The sequence below is a fragment of the Loxodonta africana genome, chromosome 2 (genome assembly GCF_030014295.1).
Source record: "Loxodonta africana isolate mLoxAfr1 chromosome 2, mLoxAfr1.hap2, whole genome shotgun sequence".
NCBI lineage: Eukaryota > Metazoa > Chordata > Mammalia > Proboscidea > Elephantidae > Loxodonta > Loxodonta africana.
In genome coordinates, this window is record NC_087343.1 from 179,502,334 (window position 1) to 179,523,165 (window position 20,832).

Here is a 20,832-nt window from a genome sequence, read left to right on the forward strand (position 1 = left end):
TTTTCTAATGTTGAACCACACTTGCATACCTGGTATGAATCCCACTTGGTCATGATGATTTATTTTTTTGATATGTTGCTGAATTCTATTGGCTAGAATTTTATTGAGAATTTTTGCATATATATTCATGAGAGATATTAGTCTGTAATTTTCTTTTTTGTGATTTCTTTGCCTGGTTTGAGTATCACAGTTATGCTGACTTCATAGCCTGAATTCAGAAATATTTCTTCCTTTTCTGTATTCTGAAATAGTTTGAGTAGTACTGGTATAAACTCTTCTCTGGATGTCTGCTAGAATTCTCCAATGAGGACTTCTGGGTCAGGGCTTTTGTGCTGTTGTTGTTGGAAGTTTTTTTTTTTTTTTTTTTTTTAATTACCTTTTCAATCTCTTCTCTTATTATGGGTCTGTTCAGATTTTCAAGTTCAATTTGTGTTAATTTGGATAGGTATACACTTCTCTTTTTATAAATCAGAAGCAATTACATTTAGGACTCACCCTACTCTGGTATTACCTCATTAACATAAAAAAGAAAACCCCTATTCTCAAACACAGTCATATTTGCAGGTATAGGGGTTAGAATTCCAGTATGTATTTTGGGGAGGACACAATTCAATCCACATTACTGTTAGGTGCTGTCAAGTTAGTTTCGACTCATAGCAACCCTATGTTCAAAATAACAAAATGCTGCTCAGTATAGCACCATCATCACAATTGTTGTTATGTTTGAGCCCATTGTTGTAGCCACTGTGTCAATCCACGTGGTTAGGGCCTTCCTCTTTTTCAGTGACCTTCTACTTTACCAAGCATAATATCCCTCTCTGGTGACTGCTCCCTCCTGATAACATGTCCAAAGTAAGTGAGATGAAGTATCACCATCTTTGCTTCTAGAAGCACCCTAGCTGTGGTTCTTCCAAGACAGATCTGTTCATTCTATTGGCAGTCCACAGTATGTTCACTATTCTTCACCAACACCATAATTCAAATGCATCAATTCTTCGGTCTTCTTTATTTATGCATTGTCTAGCTTTAACATGCATATGAGGTGATTGGAAATACCATGGATTGAGTCAGGTATACCCTAGTCCTCAAAGTGACACCTTTGCTTTTTAACATTTTAAGAGGTCCATTGCAGCAGATTTGCCCAATGTAATATGTCATTTGATTTCTTGACTGCTGCTTCCATGGGTGTTGATTGTGGATTCAAATAAAATGAAATCATTGACAATGTCAGTATTTTCTCTATTTATCATAATATTGCTTATTGATCCAGTTGTGAGGATTTTTGTTTTCTTATTCCCAAATAGGGTCATATTTACAGGTACAGGGGTTTGGATTCCAATACATATTTTTGGGAGGGTACAATTCAACCCATAACACTACACTAATACAATTTTTGAGTAGTGTGTCATACTAGAAAGAACTGAAAATATGACAATGGAAGAAAGACATTTGTTTAGATAAGAGCCCTGTAACAGACATTCTTAGTTGAATATATAGCAGTCATTTTGCCTTCCTTTCTTATTAAAAGAATTGCAGTCTTCTTTGGGTTGCCATTTCCCCAGCCCTGTGGAATAAATCATGATAGGTCTAAGCAGTCATGAAAGCTCCATTTATCTTGCCTGCAATTGGCCTTAGAATAGGCAGGTGATTCAGTTCAGGCAAATCAAAAGTAATGTAAATCTAAAGTGAATAACTAGGAAAGTTTTCCTGCTTTAAAAGAGGTACACAAAAAAGAAGCCCTTTTATACCTGCCTGCCTTACTTTCTGTAAGATACTTCCTGAGATTTTTGTCCTATGAGGATTTGAGGCAGAATGCTGCTATAGCCACCTTCTAACCATGAAAGAAAGACCAATAAAATCACAGAGATGCTGAATTGACAACACTGAAACAACCTTGGAACAACCTACACCAGGCTTCTTTTCATGTGAGATGATTAGCTGCCTTTAATATCGAAGTTTATTAGTTGGGTTTATAATAGTTGTTTTTGAAAGCATTCCAACTGATACATTTGAACTCTTAGGAAAAATGCATTGACATGATGTCACAAGGAAGACTAGGATTCCATCAAAATACCTTTTTCTCAAAAAGAAACAATCTTTGATGGTTACAAGATGGGGTGGGGTAGGGATGGAAAAACACTTAATAGACAATGGGTAAGTAATAACTTTGGTGAAGGGTTAAGACAGTACACAATATAGGGAAAGCCAGCACAACCTGTATAAGACAAAGTCATGGAAGCTCCGTAGACACATCCAAACTCCCTGAGGGACCGAATTGCTAGGCTGAGGGCTGTGGGGGCCAAGGTCTCGGGGAACATCTAGCTCAACTGGCATAACATAGCTTATAAAGAAAATGTTCTACCTTCTACTTTGGAGAGTAGCGTCTGGGATGTTAAAAGCCTATGAGTGGCCATCTAGGACACTTCACTGGTCTCCTTCGGGAGCAAGGAAGAATGAAGGAAACCAAAGACACAAAGAAAATGTTAGTCCAAAGGACTAATGAATTACATTTACCTTAGCCTCCACCAGACTGAGTCCAGTATAACTAGAAGGTGCCTGGCTACCACTACTGACTGGTTTCACAGGGATCACAATAGAGGGTCCCAGACAGAACTGGAGAAAAATGTAGAACAACGTTCTAACTCAAAAAGAAAGACCAGACTTGCTGACCTGACAGAGACTGAAGAAACTTTGAGAGTATGGCCCCCGGACACCCTTTCAGCTCAGTAATGAGGTCACTCCTGAGGTTCAACTTTCAGTCAAAGATTGAACAGGCCTATGGAACAAAACAAGACTAAAGGGCTGCACCAGCCCTGTGGCAGGGACTGGAAGGCAGGAGGGAACAGGAAAGCTGGTAATAGGGAAGCCAGGGTTGAGAAGGGAGAGTGTTGACATGTGGGTTTGTTAACCAATGTCATACAACAATATGTGTACTAACCGTTTGATGAGAAACTAGCTTGTTTTGTAAAACTTCATCTAAATTTCAATTAAAGAAAAGAAAACTTTTTCTGCTACGTAAAGCAATGGCAGTTCTATGTCCCCTTATATTTCACCACTCTATAACAATAAACATAGGCAATTAAATTTTTGAAAATAGGAAAACTTACCCTTGAAATTAGGCAGATTAATTGAAATGATAAAAGGTATTTTTAAATATTCATGTCTAAGTACTTGTCATACTAATTTTGATAAAAGAAGGCAAAGCATAGGACAAAAGGGTGTGAGGTTTTCAAGCCTGAAGGAATAGCTGATCGCTAATGTAGAGATGAGCTACAAGCTCATGGCACTGTTTTAAACAAGGTAGACTAATTTTGCAATTGCTTATGTGGCTCTGTGGCCTTGCTGTTCCTGGTTTTTTTAATAGAGTAACCATCTGTGAGGTATGGCGAGTATAAGCATGCACGCACATACAATTATTAATAATGATCCACCCTTTTTCTCATCAAAGAAAGTCAGAGTCTTTTATACAATTGGTTTGCTTTTCAGGGCATTTTCATTGAGAATGGAGCCCCGGTGGTGTGGTGGTAACAGCCCAGGCTGGTATCCAAAAGGTCAGCAGTTAAAATTCACCAGGTGCTCCTTGTAAACCCTATGGGGCTGTCCCACTCTGTCATATAGGGTCACTATGATTCAGAATTGACTCAATGGCAAGGGTATTTTTTTTTTTTTGGAAATACATGGATGCTGTTAGTTAAATAAGCCATTTATTGGAGACCCAGACAATGGCTTGTGATAATTCTTAACATTATGTTTGAAAAGAATGGTAAATGATACAAATTTTCAATGAATTTATTCCTTTTCCCTTCAGAGATAAACCCAAGGCAGTCTCAGCTTGGTAGGCATAGATAAAGCCGAATAGTTCTAAAATACAACAATGACAGTCATTGTCTGAAAAGGCTGACTCTAAGCTAAGGAATCCACCACCGTCTGTTAGTTTGTCATACTTGGTGGCTTGCAAGTTGCTATGATGCTGGAAGCTCTGCTTCCAGGTTTTCAAATACCAACAGGATCACTCATGGTGGACAGATTTCACTGGAGCTACGAGACTATGACTGACTAGGAAAAAAAGGCCTGAAGATCTGCTTCCAAAAATCAGCCAGTAAAAAACCTATGAATCACAACCGAATATTTTCTGTTACAATGCTGGAAGATGAGCCCCTTAGGCTGAAAGGTACTGAAAATACAAAGTGGCAACAACAGTGAGCTCCAGCATACCAAGGATAGTGAAGATGGTGTAGGACCAGGCAACATTTCATTTTGTTGTACACAGGGTCACCACGTGTCAATAGCAACTAACAACAACAACAACAAAAAAAAAACCCAGCAAACTAAGTGATAGCAACCTTGGCCTAATTCATATTTGTGTTACCAAAGCTCATCAAAGAGCCTGGTATGGAGTAGTGACTTTATTATGTTTCCTGGAATAAATGTTTGAATGAATGAGGGGATGAATAAATCAGTAATTCTCAAAATTTTGTTTCCTTTTCTAGGTTGCATGCTTTTGTAAGATATCTTTCAAACTACACGTATTACGAGGATTTGAAACTTGAATACATATCTGACTCTACATAAACAACTCAGATCTTTGGGTTTCATTTTACTATGTCCTGAAGTTATAACCTGAAAATGAGTAATATGTGTTCCACATTAAGGATTTGAGATATTGAAAATAACCTACAAATCCTATACTACTTGAGTAGTCCAAATGCAAAACGACTAGGTTGATTGTCTTAGTATGGTGTAATTCATCCTGCAGAATATATTTTGACCAAAACTTGGTTTGCTTGTATTTGGTAAGGTCATCTTCTTTATTGAAGTCCACATCTTGAGGTTAAGACTTCTAGGAAGTAGTAAAGGAGGGTCTCTTTCATCTAGTTAGTATAACTTACTTATTCCTGGTATGGAAAATTTTGTAGAAAGATTGTCCTCAAATCTGTCTAGAGGGAAGGAGATGATCTGAATGACCTCCCATCTGACTTTCAGGTCAACGTACTGTTCTTTTACCTGACGCTGTCCTTCATACAAACCTTGCTTATTTCCTGCTTCTAATTTCCTATGTCATGATAACCTCAAGAGTATCCTTCTAAATTCTCCTCTGCTCACCAAAATGACCTTCTTCATAACAATTTATGCAATCAATCCATTTTGAATTAATCTCTTCCTTCCTTGAATTCCTAAACAATGCCTGTCCCATATCATTTTACCATGTATGGTCTCTGCCCATATAATTTTGCCATAAATAAATAGCCTATCCTATATCATTAAAGCATACATAGCTTGTCCTATAGCATTTTATTTTGATAATTTTTTTTGACAACAGATGTCATCAATTTTTTGTGTATTATATGATAGATGTTCTATTAGGTGCATCATAAATGTGAATCAGCCTTATATCTCAGGATATATCCTAATAACCATGTTCCTTTCCCCCAATTTATACCAAAGTATAAACAAAGACTTAAAAAGATGCGGGCCTAAGTATATACCTTTGTTTGCATACTTCCTTGAATGTTAGGCAAAGCTGGTGTTTGGGGAAGTGCCAGGAGAAGACGAATGGGAGAAAATTGGAGGTTATTGAATACCCAAAGAAGAAAGAAGAGGTTTCCATTGCTGAAGACCAGAGATTAGTGTAGAAAGGACGCCTCTCCCAATTGTCTTGAAGATTGGGTAACCTATCATCTAAGGGCAATCTATTATACTAAAAGCCCCGGTCACTTATAAATCCCTGAACTGTGTATGCCCAGTTAAGGAACTGTGATGTAGTTCTGCCCACTTACTGGAAATTAAGAGGCCTTGTCCATATGACTTTTGGGAGAGATTCATAAAAACTATTTTCATGTTCATATGTCTGTGAATTCATCTCAATTATGAACCTCTAAAGGGTAATAATGGTATTCAATTCATCCTAAAGGTTTAGTAATTATCTTATTAATCAATGTACCCAACTATCCAAGATGTCTCATTCATCAAAAACATGTATAATAACTGGAAGTTTATCTAGATTAAGAGATAGCACAAGCTTCTAAAAGTCCAGTAAATTTTAGATGGCAATAAGACCAAGAAACAACCACAATCATCTCCGTCTTCTGCCATCGAAGTAAATAACATCAAGCTCAAACTGCCATCCTTTTGATCTTAGATCATAGAAATGTTAACAAGACTTACTTTAAAGACTAAACAAAACACAGAGACCATCTATTATTAGGGAGTAAGATATTCCCAGAGATTGAAGCTTTTCTTAGTAGTTAACCAAAAGAATTTAAAAATGAAAAATGGCTTTTATCAATATTACCCCACCCTCTATTATATAAGCTGCTAGTCAAAAAAGTTTTTCAGGTTCATCTACTGCATAATTTGTGGCACCGTTAATCATGAAGCAATTGATTTTTTTTTTTTTTTGCCTCTTAATTAGTGAAACAAACCTCTACTTAGCACCTTTTGCCCAAAACGTGTCAGCACTTCATTACAGATATTGGAAACTGTAATATGGTTGCTATGGTGACAACAAGCTCCCATGGGGAGTTTTGTGTTTAGTTGACATATCTAGATCAAACAGAATACTAATAAAAGGGAAGAATCCAACTTAAAGCACTTTTATGCCAAAAACACTGCAAAAATCATGTTTTTAAAATAGCCAATTTCAAATAAAATGATTCCGCAAGTCTCCATAGAAATTGAAAATTAAAAAAAAAAAAAGTGGTTTTTTCTCATTATCCTGTGCCTTGTATTTTTTTTTATAAGTAAATCAGAAACAGAGATCACTTTATGTTAGCATGATTTTGTGACAGTAATTGGCAGGCAAGCATGTTAAAAAGACCACTCATTAAAATTTACAGCTGTGTTTGGTTGCATGCCAGATTTCTCCCTGTCCATCCTTTATGCTCTGCATCTGCATTTATTTGCAATACTTGATTTGTACAATTTGACCTATTAAAACTGAGCTCTTGAGTCAATCTTAAAATACAGAAAATAGTGCAGCCAACAAATAATTATTGAGACTCCATTCATTTCAAAATAATTATAGCACTATATATATATATTTTAGTTTTTTAATCCTTCTTTTAAAAATGGGGTTGATCTCAAAATATGCAATGCCTTATTTGCACAGTGCAATTCAATATCTAACAAAGGTCTAACTTTGCATAGCATGGGGTAATCAGGGCCTGGTATCTGTCAAGATTATGGTGCCATCAGTGAAGGGGCAAGCCAGACTCAAGAGACTGAGAAAAAAAGCCTGCGGTTGGATATGGCATGTGCTTTACAGAAGGTCCCTAAAGCAGGTAACATCAGCAAAGTGGAGCAAAGACATGGGCCAAGAACCAAGGCATTAGCATTTATTGGACAAACATGCAACCTTGTTTGGGGAAGCAGTTTTAAAAAGCAGCTGATTTCTGCTGATCCAAAGTCAACAAGAGCCAACAAGTCATTATTGAGGTCGCATATGACACACCACAATCATGCCACTGGGTACGCAGATATGAAGACTAGAAATTACAACTATTTTGAGAATCTAACCATAAAACATAGCAAATTATCTAGGTGAACATTGACTTGAGAGGCTTAAAATTACACTGAAAGTGTGCTCAGAGAAAATCATTAAACAAAAATCATTTTTCCAGTCTGAATAATGAGTTAGCAGAATAATGAAGATAGGGGGACACTATCGATATGATGAATTAAGAGTCAATAGAAAAATCTTTAGCATAAATTATCTTGCTGGCCCCAACTCCCCTGAAAGGAGAGAAGGTAAATAAGTCTTCTTATAAAACAAAAATAAAAAAGCAATCCTATGATAATTCAGATTCAATTTATTCAAGGCAAAACAATATATACTAAATGCCCTATACTGTTATAACCAAAAAAAAAAAGCCCTTTGCCGTCGAGTCAATTCTGATTCATAGTGACCCTATAGAACAGAAGAGAACTGCCCCAGAGGGTTTCTAAGAAGCAGTTGGTGGCTTCAAACTGCTGACCTTTTAGTTAGCAGACAAGCTCTTAACCACTAGGCCACCAGGGCTCTATATTGCTATACCAAACCAAAACCAAACCCAGTGCCACTGAGTTGATTCTGACTCATAGCGACCCTATACTGCTATAGAATCCTTAATTATTTTTAGCCTGTGGTAGTCATTTATACTGGATATAATATGCCTTCAGGGCTGCTTTTAGTGTCAAAGTTGTGCCTTCCCTTTTAGCTGTTTTGATGCTAAAACTCTCCTAAAAGCTATCCTGAGCTCTAAACTCCATGATTGGAGTAATCCCACATAGACTTACAGCTGTAAAGCAGTTCTCAGTTTTGTGCATGTTTTTTTTTAATAAGTGGCTGAGCCTTAAATATTACTGTTAGATATTTGAGTCAATTCCTACTTAGCACTGAGGAAGATGGCTGGCTATGTTATGTTACATTAAGTATATTTACATATCAGTCTATAGACAAATATAAAATGGGAGTTTATTTTTTTTGGTTTGATAACTTTTTTATTGTGTTAAAAATATATACTGCATTTTCCATTTCAACATTTTTTACATGTACAATTCAGTGGCACTAATTAAGCTCACCCTAGCTTGCAACCATTACCACTATCCATGTCCAAATTTTTCCATCACCCTTAATAGGAACTCAGTTACCTTTAAGCAATAACGCCTTCTTTCCCCCTTCCTCCAGCTCCTAGTAATTACTAATGTAGTTAAAAACCTGTTGCCGTTGTGTCGATTGCAACTCATAGTGACCATAAAGGACAGAGTAGAAGTGCCCCATAGAGTTCCCAAGGTGCCCTGGTGGATTTGAAGTGCAGAACCTCTAGTGAGCCGTTATAGCTCTTAACCACTACGCCACCAGAGTTTCCACTAATGAAGTAGACTCATTTGTTTTTATTGTGTTTTAGCTAAGTTTTAGGAAATTGGGCAGATTAGGTTGACGTACAATTTTTTTTTCCTCATCTAAAATAATAGGAAATAGGCTTCAGTTTAAGATTTTTACATAGAATGTCTTGTTTTCAGGAATGGAAAACTGATTTAAGCAAGAATTGTCTTTTTATTATTTTAGTTTTTTTTGGATTTTTTTTTTTCCTGGCGGTTAAATGTAATTTATGAAATGGGAAAAAGCAAGCCTGAATTCCCAGTCAGCCGTATTAAATCAGAGGTATTTAAGGTCTAATAAAGTGTCATATTCTTCAGTCCCTTATTTTTCAACCTCTTTCATATCACTTTCAGACCACAAAACAAGAGATGCAGGAAATTCTGAAGTTCGTCTTGAAGAGGAGCCTGTCTTATCGGTAGCATGCAATCATTTAAAACTCTACCAAATGAGACTTGGATAGACTTCTGTACACTAAACCAGCAAACAAACAAACAAACAAAACACCTACGTTTTATATACGAATTAGGGCAGTCTGGAATCTTCACATTTCTCTCTATGTGCTTTTTCACATGGAATTGTAACTGGATCTATGCAAAGTTCTCTAGCAAATGTGTTCTGAAATAAAAAGCTAGAAACAAACAAACAAAAAACCTAGAAAATACATTGAATAAGCACCAAGTATTTTGTCTTTGGAAAGAGAACATTAAATTCCCAGAAAAGACTTGAGAAAGATAGATATTCAAAGGCTTTTCTATTTGCCTTATTTTACCCAAATTTGTTTTGATTCATGTTAAGCCTCTGGTTGAAGCATCAAGACTGTGCAATCTTAATTTGTGAATAGTCCTCAACCAAAAAGAGTGACAGAAAGTCTCAATAGTAAGAGTAGGAAAAAATTTATATAAACACATTATTCTTAAGCCCATGAGAGTACCATAGAGCCACCTACAGTCATTCTCAACCACTGAGTATGTTCAAGAAAATATGCCACAGCATAAAAGATCTTGAATGTTCAGAGTTTGTGTGTATTTATTTTCTATTAATATAACTGCCTTTTAAGCCTAGGAACCCAAAGTTTGTTTCTGTTTTTAAGTTACAGTTGTAAATGGAAAAAGTTTCAAACTGGAAGCACTCATGTCAGACATAAGAATGACAGGGCCAACATGCATTCCCAGGAAGCAAAAGGTCAGGATGCAAACCATTTGTTCCTGAGAATAAAGTGTAAAGATATAAACAATTTTTTCCTGGGAAAAATGTGTTCATGACTGCAATCTTGTATAACTGATCAGGTTAACGTCACTCACCCAGGTAGTAACTCACTCCTTCCTAGCCAAGTGGCCAACCTTTATATTTCAAAAGACTTCAAGCTGAAGCTTATCTTACCTATAAGCAGTCATTAACCCCCTACCTTTCCACTGTTCTCTATGCATATAGATTCCACCCTCTGCTTGAACAGAGAAGTGCTTTGTATTTTTGTTTAGCACTGCCCAGCTTGAGTTGTGTTATTCCTCAATAAAACTCTTTTTCTTTCACTCCTGACAGAGTACAAAATTTTCTTCTTTGATAATTCTGGTGTCAGAAGCAGGCCTTCAAAGGGGCATTATCTTTGACTATCCTTGGGGCATCTGGACATGGGGACAGTACTTTCTGAGCCCCTTTGCCACTCCACTTTTGCGAATTCTCAGAAATTGTTTAAGGTAAAAAAAACTCTTAAATTTGAGCTTTGCTCCATTGCATTGATAGCTCTTCGAGTTCTACGGTGAATTTATTTTGGTTCTTGCAAGTAAAAGTTTGTTTGTTGTTACTGTCATAAAAAAAAGGGGAATGCCATGTCCAAAGGAGATACGCAGCCACCTTCTGGAACTCCCACTCACTACATGAACAAGCATTATGGCCCTTATCGTGTATGTTCTTGTCTGTCTGGCATAACCTCACTTAAGATAGTTTAGAAAATCAATAGCAACTTTGGGGTTGTCTTGATCTCTTTAAATTATTTTTCTGCACGGTAAGGCAGAGAACCAAACAAATCCATTGCCGTTGAGTTGATTTTGACTCATAGCAACCCTATAGGACAGAGTAGAACTGCCCCACAGAGTTTCCAAGGAGCAGCTGGTGGATTTGAATGGCCAAACTTTTGATTAGCAGCCATAGCTCTTAACCACTACACCACCAGGGTTTCCTGGATTAAACCATCTTTATGGGATGCCTGTTTTGATTGTGATATTGAGGTCTCTAAAAGACATAAAAAAAAAAAAATTTTTTTTTTTTTTAAAAGACATAAAGACAGTGAAATTGCTTCCCTGCAGGACACTATCTCTAAGTTAACTAAGCAGAGTAAAGAATTGCAATGTCTAATTTCAGCTTCTACTCCTTCTATTCTCCTGCTGGCTGCTACCTCTTTATACCATTCTTTGCCTTCCTACTCTTCTGGTAACACTTGGTCTGAACTTCCCTTTTTGCCTAAAAATACAACAAGTAAACCCTTGTCTGAAATGCCCCTTAAAATTTGTTCCCTTAAAAAACTCCATAAGGACCCATACAAAATTTTCTGAAGAATTTAAAATCCTTATTAAATACTATCAACCTGGGCTCCCCAACTTATATCAGCTTGTTCACATGATTACTGGCCCAATGGATGCTAAATTATTGCTAGAACAGGCAGACTGTAAAGATCTCCAAGGACAGTTTAGCCTTAAATATTGATAAAATGATCTTCAATCTGCTGGAAAACTCTTGGTTAATGAGTAAAAAAATGCTTGAGGCTATCCCAAAGTCCCCCCTCCACTAACTGATTGGACTAAAACTCACTTTTGAAACCCAAATAAAAGTGAAAGTGTTTATAATTTTCAGACTCAGCTGCTCCAGAAGTTTTCTGAACACTCTGGCCTTGCTTTGAGTGCACTTGGTACCTCCAGTGCTTTCAATGCAGTTGTCACATCTGGTCTTAAACCTGAGATCTCAGCCTAAGTAAATAAACATCTGTTAGGTTGGGAGACAGCTCCTATCATCAAGCTAGCCAATTTAGCCTACAAACTTTCCCATATTCTTGAAGTTTTTTAAAGTGTTTCTAAGGCTAACAAATTAATGGCACTTCAGTTTTGCCAATTATCTCCCATTCAAAAGAAAACTGCTAAACTTTCCAATTACACAAAGGCAGACATTTGTCACTATTATAAAAAACCTGGCCATTGGAAAAATGAATGGCATAAGTTAAAAAAGTAAACAAAAAACTGAAATAGTCTACCTTAAAAAAGTGCTCTACAATCTGATTCAGAATGAATGGCATCTGGGAACAAAACAGGTACATTTCCTGTGGTGGCTCTTAATCCATTAAAAAAAAAAAAAAAAAGGAGAAGCTAATTTATTTTATTAACAGAAAACCTTACCAATTTTTAATTGACGCCAGAGTCACCCTGTCTGCTATTAACCCCATCTATTTACAAGAGCCCCTGCTCCAGGGTACTAAAACTTCAGTAGTGGTGGAGATCACCAATCAGGAACAAACATTGATTTATCCCCAACCTGTTCCAATATCTCTTGATCCTACTGAAGATTTACACTTTGTTTGTTTGTTTTGCTCAATTATGATACTCCTGTCAATCTGTTGGGAAAAGATCTTTTATCCAAATGGAATTGCCATTTACAATGTAATGAACAGTGGGAAATACTATTGAGTTTGCTTGATATCTCTAAGCCAATGAAGAAAGGCTCTGAATTACACAATATTCAGGAAGAAGAAGTTATTTATTATATGCAAGTGCTTGTCATTCCTCTCCAAAATTCAATTCATCTAGTCCTCTCCCTTTTGATATCTTTTCCCTAATTCTTGGCTATTAAGAGGAAAAAAAGTAACATTTATTAAGTGCCTATTTGTGATAGGAGTCCCGGTGGCACAGTGGTTTAAAGCTCAGGCTGTTAACCAAAAGGTCAGCAGTTCAAATCCACCAGCCACTCCTCAGAAAGCTTATGATGCAATTTTACTCTGTCCTATAGGGTAACTATGAGTCAGAACCAACTCAACAGCAACAAGTTTGGGTTTGGTTACTTGTGATAGATATTGTCATAAAAAATAAACACACACACATATATTACCAAAAATATATCTTATTTTCACAATACTTTTGCTTAGATATAGTATCCTTGTTTTACAGTTAAGAAAACTGAACTCCAAAGGATGAGTAATTTTACAAAGTTCATATAACTGGAAGAAGGAATACCCAGTATTTCAACCTTGGCCTAGCTATACCAAAATAGCTTTCATAGGTCATAACTGAAAGTATTAAGGATACATCAATGTATATGTATATATCCAGGATATACACATGCATGTACATACATCCAGTATATATACATAAACAGTATTCAGAATATCAAAGAGCTTCTAAAACAAAAATTAGGGAATGTTAGGATGTGGTAAAGCAAGGCTTTTCTTTTCCTTATAGCAAGATCTTTCTTAATCAGAAAATAATATAAACCTGAATTGTTATTGGTTGCTATTGAGTTGATTCTGGCTCATAGATACCCCATGTGTGCAGAGTAAAACTTCTCCACAGGGTTTCCAAGGCTGTTACCTTTTGAAAAAAGATCACCAGACCAGTCTTCTAAGGTACCTTTAGTGGGTTTGGGCCAGCAACTTTTTGGCCTATAGTCAAGCACTTAACAATTTGTGCCACACAGGGACAAAATCAAACAGTTTTCTCAAGAGACAGAATTGGTTTGTACACCAATAGATCACAACCTATTCCGTAAGTTATTATTGTCAAAGAAAGTTGTTTCATTGACCGCAGCTGGGGTGAAAGAAAGGTCTAAAAGTTGAGTTTCTCCTAGTTCTGTTTTATCCCTCTTCAAAAACAGTAGTTCCAGTTTTCCCAGGCCTCACACCATGTGCAAACACAAATTCAAAATGGATTAAGGAACTAAATGTGCAAACTAAAACCATAAAATTCTTAGAAGAAAATGCAAGGGCAACACTATCAGATCTATCTTTTAACAATAGACTATCTAATATAACAACAAAAACACAAACAGAAGGGACAAAATAAATAAAAGGGACCTCAGGGAAATTAAAAACTTTTGTTCATCAAAAGACTACCAAAAAAGTGAAAAAGCAAGCTACCAACTTGGAGAATATCTTTGGAAACCATATATCCAATAAGAATCTAATAGCCAAAATGTATATAAAACATCTACAACTTAACAAAAAGACAAATAACCTAATCACAAAATGGGCCAAAAGACTTATACAGACATATCACCAAAGAGAAAATTCAAATGGCCACCAAACACATGAAAAGATGCTCAATGTCATTAGACATCAAAGAGATACAAATCAAAACCACAGTAAGATATCATTTCACTTCCACTAGGATTGTTAGGGAAACCCTGGTGGTGAAGTGGTTAAGAGCTACAGCTGCTAACCAAAAGGTCAGCAATTCGAATCCACTAGGCACTCCTTGGAAATCCTATGGGGCTGTTCTACTCCATCCTTTAGGGTCACTATGAATCAGAATTGACGACAGCAACAGGTTTTTTTGTTTTGTTTTAGGAGTATTATTGTTAGGTGCCTTCAAGTCAGTTTTAACTTGCAGCTACCTTATGTACAACAGAATGAAACACTACCCAGTACTGCACCATCCTCACAATCATTGCTATGTTTGAACACATCACTGCAGTCACTGTGTCAATCCATCTTCTTGAGGGTTTTCCTCTTTCTTGCTGACACTCTACAAAGCATGATGTCCTTCTCCAGGGACTGGTCCCTTCTAATAGCATGTCCAAATATGTGAGACAAAATCTCACCCTCCTCACTTCTAAGGAGCATTCTGGCTGAACTTTCAGAAGATGAAATGAACAGATAAACAGATTTGTTCATTTTTCTAGTAGCCCACAGTATATTCGGTGTTCTTCAGTAATATCATAATCCAAATGCATCAATTCTTCTTCAGTATTCCTCATTCATTGTTCAGCTTTCACATACATATGAGATGATTGAAAATACCACGGCTTGGGTCATGCACGCCTTAGTCTTCAAGTTCACATCTTTGTCCTTTAACACTTTAAAGAGGTCTTTTGCAGCAGATTTGCCCAATGCAATCAATCATTTGATTTCTTGACTGCTGTTTCCATGGATGTTAATTGTGGATTCAAGTAAAATGAAATCCATGACAACTTCAATCTTTTCTCCATTTATCGTGATTTTTGTTTACCTTCCTCCATTCTTGTTGCCACACTGCTCTTCATGTAGTCCAGCTTCTCAGATTATTTGCTCAGCATACAGATTGATTAAGTATGGTGAAAGGATACAGTGCTGTTACAGGATAAAATCATCTCAAGAATAGATTTGATGCTTTGAACACTAAAGACCAAAGACCAAACAAGTTGTAAAATAACATCAAGGACATCATACAGGAAGAAAGCAAAAGATTATTAAAAACACAAGGGAAAAAAATAAGATTGAAATAGATGTCAGAAGAGACTCAGACTTGCTCTTAAATGGAGAGTAATTAAAGTGAAAGAAGAAAGTAAAAGAGCTGAAAGTAAAATTTCAAAAGTTGGCTCAAGGACACAAAGTAAAGTATTATGGCGAAACATGTAAAGACCTGGAGTTAGAACATCAAAAGGGAAGAACACGCTTGGCATTTCTCAAGCCAAAAGAACTGAAGAAAACATTCAAGCCTTGAGTTGCAATATTGAAGAACCCACTGTGATGGAAGAAGGAAAAGAAAATAACAAAGGTTGGTGAGGATGAGTGGAAACTGGAACCCTTATCCATTGCTGGTGGAATCCAAAATAGCACAGTTGCTGTGAAAACAGTTGGCATTTCCTAAAAAAATCTAAAAATAGAACTATTGTACAACCCAGCAATTCCACTCCTAAGCATATACCCAAAAGACTTGTAAGCAGAGACTCAAACAGATACACCAATGTTCATTGTAGCACTATTTGCAATAAACAAAAGATGGAAACAATCTAAATACCCATCAATAGGTGACTGGATAAGTAAAATGTGATACATACATCTCCGGAAGGAGAAATGAAGTCTTGGTACATGCAATGATATGGATGGAGCTAGAAGACATTATGCTGAGTGAAATAAATCAATCATAAAATGCTAAATATTGTATGATCTCATGTTATAGATTGAACTGCGACCCCCAAAAATATATGCTGTAAACTCTAACCTCTATGCCCGTGTTTATAATCCCATTTGGGAATGGGTAGTCTTTGTTAAGTTAATGAGACAGGATTAGTATAGAGTGTATCTTGAATAAATCTCTTTTGTGATATAAAACAGATTAAAGGCAAGCTAGCAAGCAAAGATGGGGTAAGAGAGATGCCAAGAAACAAAGAGATCTCCAAGGACCCAGGAAGCAGAAAAGATAAGGACATTCCTTGAGATCCAGAAGAAAAAACTTCCTCTAGAGTAGGCACTCTGAATTCAGATTTCTAGCTTCCTAAACTGTGAGAATATAAGTCTCTAGGGTCCTAAAAATTTGCAAGCAGCCAGCCAAGGCACAATAATTGGTCTGTATTTGCCTGGAGCAACAGAAGAAGAAGGAGAGTCAGGAATAGGAAGAGGATATGGAATGCGTGGCAAATTGCCTTCATGAACAACTGCCTCCTTTGCCATGAAACCAGAAGAACTAGATATTGCTTGGCTACCATTATTGAGCATCTTAATCAAAGATTCTATAGAAGAATCCTAATCAAAAAGGGGAAAATGTAGAGCCGATATCAGATTATCATGGACTCTAAACTTCCTGGAGCCGTGGAGGCTGGATTAACCCCTGAAAGTATTGCCCTGAGATAATCTTTAAACCTTAAACCAAAGATATTCCCTGAAGTCTTCTTAAAACCAAACAATAGTTTAGTTAGTAAAGAATGTCTGTCTTGAGCATTATGCTCTTTCAAGATATATCTACTTAGGATCAAATTGGCATCAACAAGTCAAAAGACTACATAGGAAATATAGGGGACAGTGAATTTACGTTAATGGGGGAGAAACTCAGAAAAGGAGGGTAAGAATGGTTGCATAACTCAAAGAATGCAATCAATTTCATTGAATTGTGTGCGTAAAAACTGTTGTGTTGGTGTATGTTTCTCTGTGTATATTCTCAACAACAAATATATATATATATATTTTAAAATAGCAGTTCCATTTAAAATAATTTTACATATTGGCATTTGTATTAACTATCCATTGTCGTGTAACAAAATTAACTACTTAAAGAATGAACATTTATTTTCTCAGTTTTGAGAGTTAGGAGTCTGGGAGCAGCTTAGCTGTGTGGTTATGGCTCAGAGTCATTTATAAGGTTGCAATTAAGATGTTGACTAGTACTTCCATCATCAGTTTCCATAATGACTCATCCACATGGCTATTAGCTGGAGGCCTCAGTTCTTCACCACATGGACTGTCCATATGTCTGCTTAAGGATTTTCATGACATGACATTTCGCATGCCCCAGAGTGAGCAATGCAAGAAAGAGAACAAGAAGAGGCCCTCAACTTCTTTTTGGACCAGGTCACTCACTGTCATGTCCACCAAAATCTATTTGTTAGAAATGAGTTAGTAAGTCCAGGTCACATGCACATTAACGAGAATTAGTAAAAGGAGGGTTGAAAAAATTGTAGATATATTTTAAAACCACCACTGAATTCCACAGAAAATGTCGTTCAAAACAAAAAAAATTTTTTTATTACCTTAACAAAATATTAGAAAACGTTTTTCTAAATTAACTTCCTTAATATACAAGACAATTCAATTATATCACCATTTCGGTATCATAGTACTTGTTCTTAGGAGCGCTTGAAAAGAGAACATAGAAATTTGTGAAATCAGAAATCGACAGTTCAAGAGATATTCTAATACTCGATGATACCAATAAAAACCCCAAACTCTTTGCTGTCAAGTCCATTCCAACTCATAGTAACCATATATGGCAGAGTAGAACTGCCTCATAGGGCTTCCAAGGAGCAGCTGGTGGATTCAACCTGTTGACATTTTGGATAGCAGCCAAGCTGTTCTACTGTGCCACCAGAGATAAATCCCATAAATCCCAAGTAACATTTAAATGCTGTCAGGAAACTCTTCATCTCCTTTCAAGATCTCATAGTGTTTTGTATATTTCATTTGGAATGACATATATAGGAGGCTCTAAAGAAGTGTGAACTATCAGTAAAATGTAGCCCAGGCTTTAGGCTATGAAGCAATCATACTGGCAGAAAAGTGCTAATTGTTGATGCTAACATCTTTCCTGATATCATTGATACAAGCTAATTTATAATTTCACCTTTTTTAAGTTAAATTAAGTTTAGATACATATTTCATGGTTTAATTTGACCATCAGGAAAATCATAAATTTTCCAGTGTGTGAACAAAACTGGAAAAATCAAATGGGGATCTAATTTACCATTTTCAATAAGGATAAGAGTCTGTATTTTTTATTCTACCAGTGCTTATTATAATGAATTGAAAAAAAAGAAAAATTGTGGCGAGCTTTGCAAGCCAATCACAAACACGCGTAAACACACATGTCTCTATACTCATAGACACAGACACTCACATACACTCACTTGTCTAGTTTTCATTTTTCTCATGTGTAAAATAGTGATGATAATATCATCTAACACATAAGACTGCTAAATGAGATAATGCATGTAAAGAATCTAGCACAGTGCTTGCATGTAGTTCTCAATATGTTAGCTATTTTTGAGACTGGCAAGTTCTTAATTAACATTATCACCAACATACATTTTCTGTGATTGTGAATAGGGAAGCTGAAGTGATACAGCATTAATTCTACATTCTGGTGTATGTCACAGTAAAATCAATCAAAACCATTTTATTTATCAACTGCTATATATTTGTATCTTAAAGACTCAAGGTAATCGAGCTAATAAATAGGATTCGAGCTCATAGTTTTCTGATCTTTCCATTACACCATATGGACTGAGTAGATGGTCTCTGACTACATATCTTTAAGCTTCTCCTTTTGTTACCATCCACTGAGATATAGGTTTCTACTCTAGTCCTTATTATATAGATAATATATATATTTATATGCATACGTATATATACATTATTATATAGATAAAATATAATAAACCCAGTGCATATATATGTATATCGTTAGTTTTTTTCTCTTCAGTGAGTGCAGGCTTTGCCATAGACAGTATAGTCATGTCAGTATTTCAAATAAATGAAGAAAAAGAAATCTTTTTCTCACATTTTAAGTCTAATTAAAAGCAAGAATTTGACAGAATTCTTCATTGCAAAAGAGAAATGCCTAATGACGAATACAGCTCACTGGTTCTCAGACACAAAGAGTTAATATAAGAACGGAAAACATATTTCAGTTCCTATATGGAAAATAACTTCTGAAGAACTGATGAACAGAAGGAAATTCTTGTAAAACTACAGACTGGAATATCCCTGTCACCCTTGCCCATGGTGTCCAATCCAACAGATCAGCTTCCAAAGTAAGCCAATACCTCAATGAAAGAGTTCAATTCTATGGCTTTTCTGAATTATCAAGGAGACATGTAGAACAGGTAAGAGCTTGGCAATGTCTGCAGAGAACACTAGAGTAGGGATCCAATTAAACATAACAGATTCTGCAGAGACTCTGACACTCTCAGCTCAGAGTTAAAAAAGAAAAAAAAAAAAAGCTGCCTTGCCAAGTAGTGTGCTTGGAAGATTGGCTGTGACTTCTTGGACCAGGGGATCTGAAGAGTTAAAGTATAACATGAAAACCTCTCCTATCCTTAAAGATGAGGGACACCACCCTTAATATATGATGAAATTGGTAAACAGAGAAACAGCTTCTAGGTATCTAGACTGTACAAGAAGCCAGACAATTTGCTGCCTGACTCATTGCCTCAAAATAGATCACTCTGAAAGAAACTGCTAGATTGTTTTGGCTAAATGTACTCCAGAAGATCAACCTCAATACCGGGGAGTAAACAAACAAAAAAACATAGCTGCTAGATAGAAGAAAACACGTCAGAAACACAGAATACTGTATTTTTATGCAAATAACTCACACTCTCCACATTTGTTTGCCAAAGGATCCCGGTATTTTTGTAAGTGCCGCTATGCCAATTTTTTTACAGGTTGCTATAAAAAATTAGCGTAATATGCTTTCAGAAATACATCACATCATATGAAGAGGGAGCAGATGGCAACCAAACATAGAAGGTGTGCATCATTTGTGTAAAAATATGGTAAGTGGCCCTTAGTGAAATGCAATTGCTCAGAAAAAAAAAGCAGCAAATTCAACAGCAGGAAAAAATTGTATGACCAATTAAGAACACTGAAGTTAGAACAAAAAAAATTTTTATGTAAAAAATTGTACACAAATATAAAATTCAATGATGAACTGGGTAGTAATTATTGAAATATAAATTAGTGGCCTGAAAAATCAAGGCAAAGATGTAATGTAAAAAAAGCGAATAAATAAAGAAGATGGAAAACATTAAGGAAAAGATTAAGGACTTGGAGGATAAACAGGAGAGAATAACTATAAATAATAGGTGGCCAAAAAGGAGGCGGAGGAGGAGGAGGAAGAGGAGGAGAAGGAAATGAGGAAGAGGAAGAAGAAGAAGCTGAAGTAGAAGAAAGAGAAATAAAAGTAAGAATATAATTAAATAAAAGAATGGAAGGGAATTTTTCTGAGGAAAATTTTCAAGATAAACTGTAATCAAACTACAAATGTTAGGACAAAAATCTCAATATAAGAGAAGAAAGTGAAAGAGAGTAGAGCAATTAACTTTGCAATATACATAGTTAAATCTAAATGGATAATGATATACTAACGGAGAGTATGTAATTTAGTAATAATTCTTGGGATAAAAAAGAGAGACTACTGGATAAAACCTAATAATAATCTGGGACTAAAAGTACTAAGATAGTTCAGGAAAATAAACAGAACTATTGTTATGGATTAGGATGCAGGGGTAAATTATTCTCAATA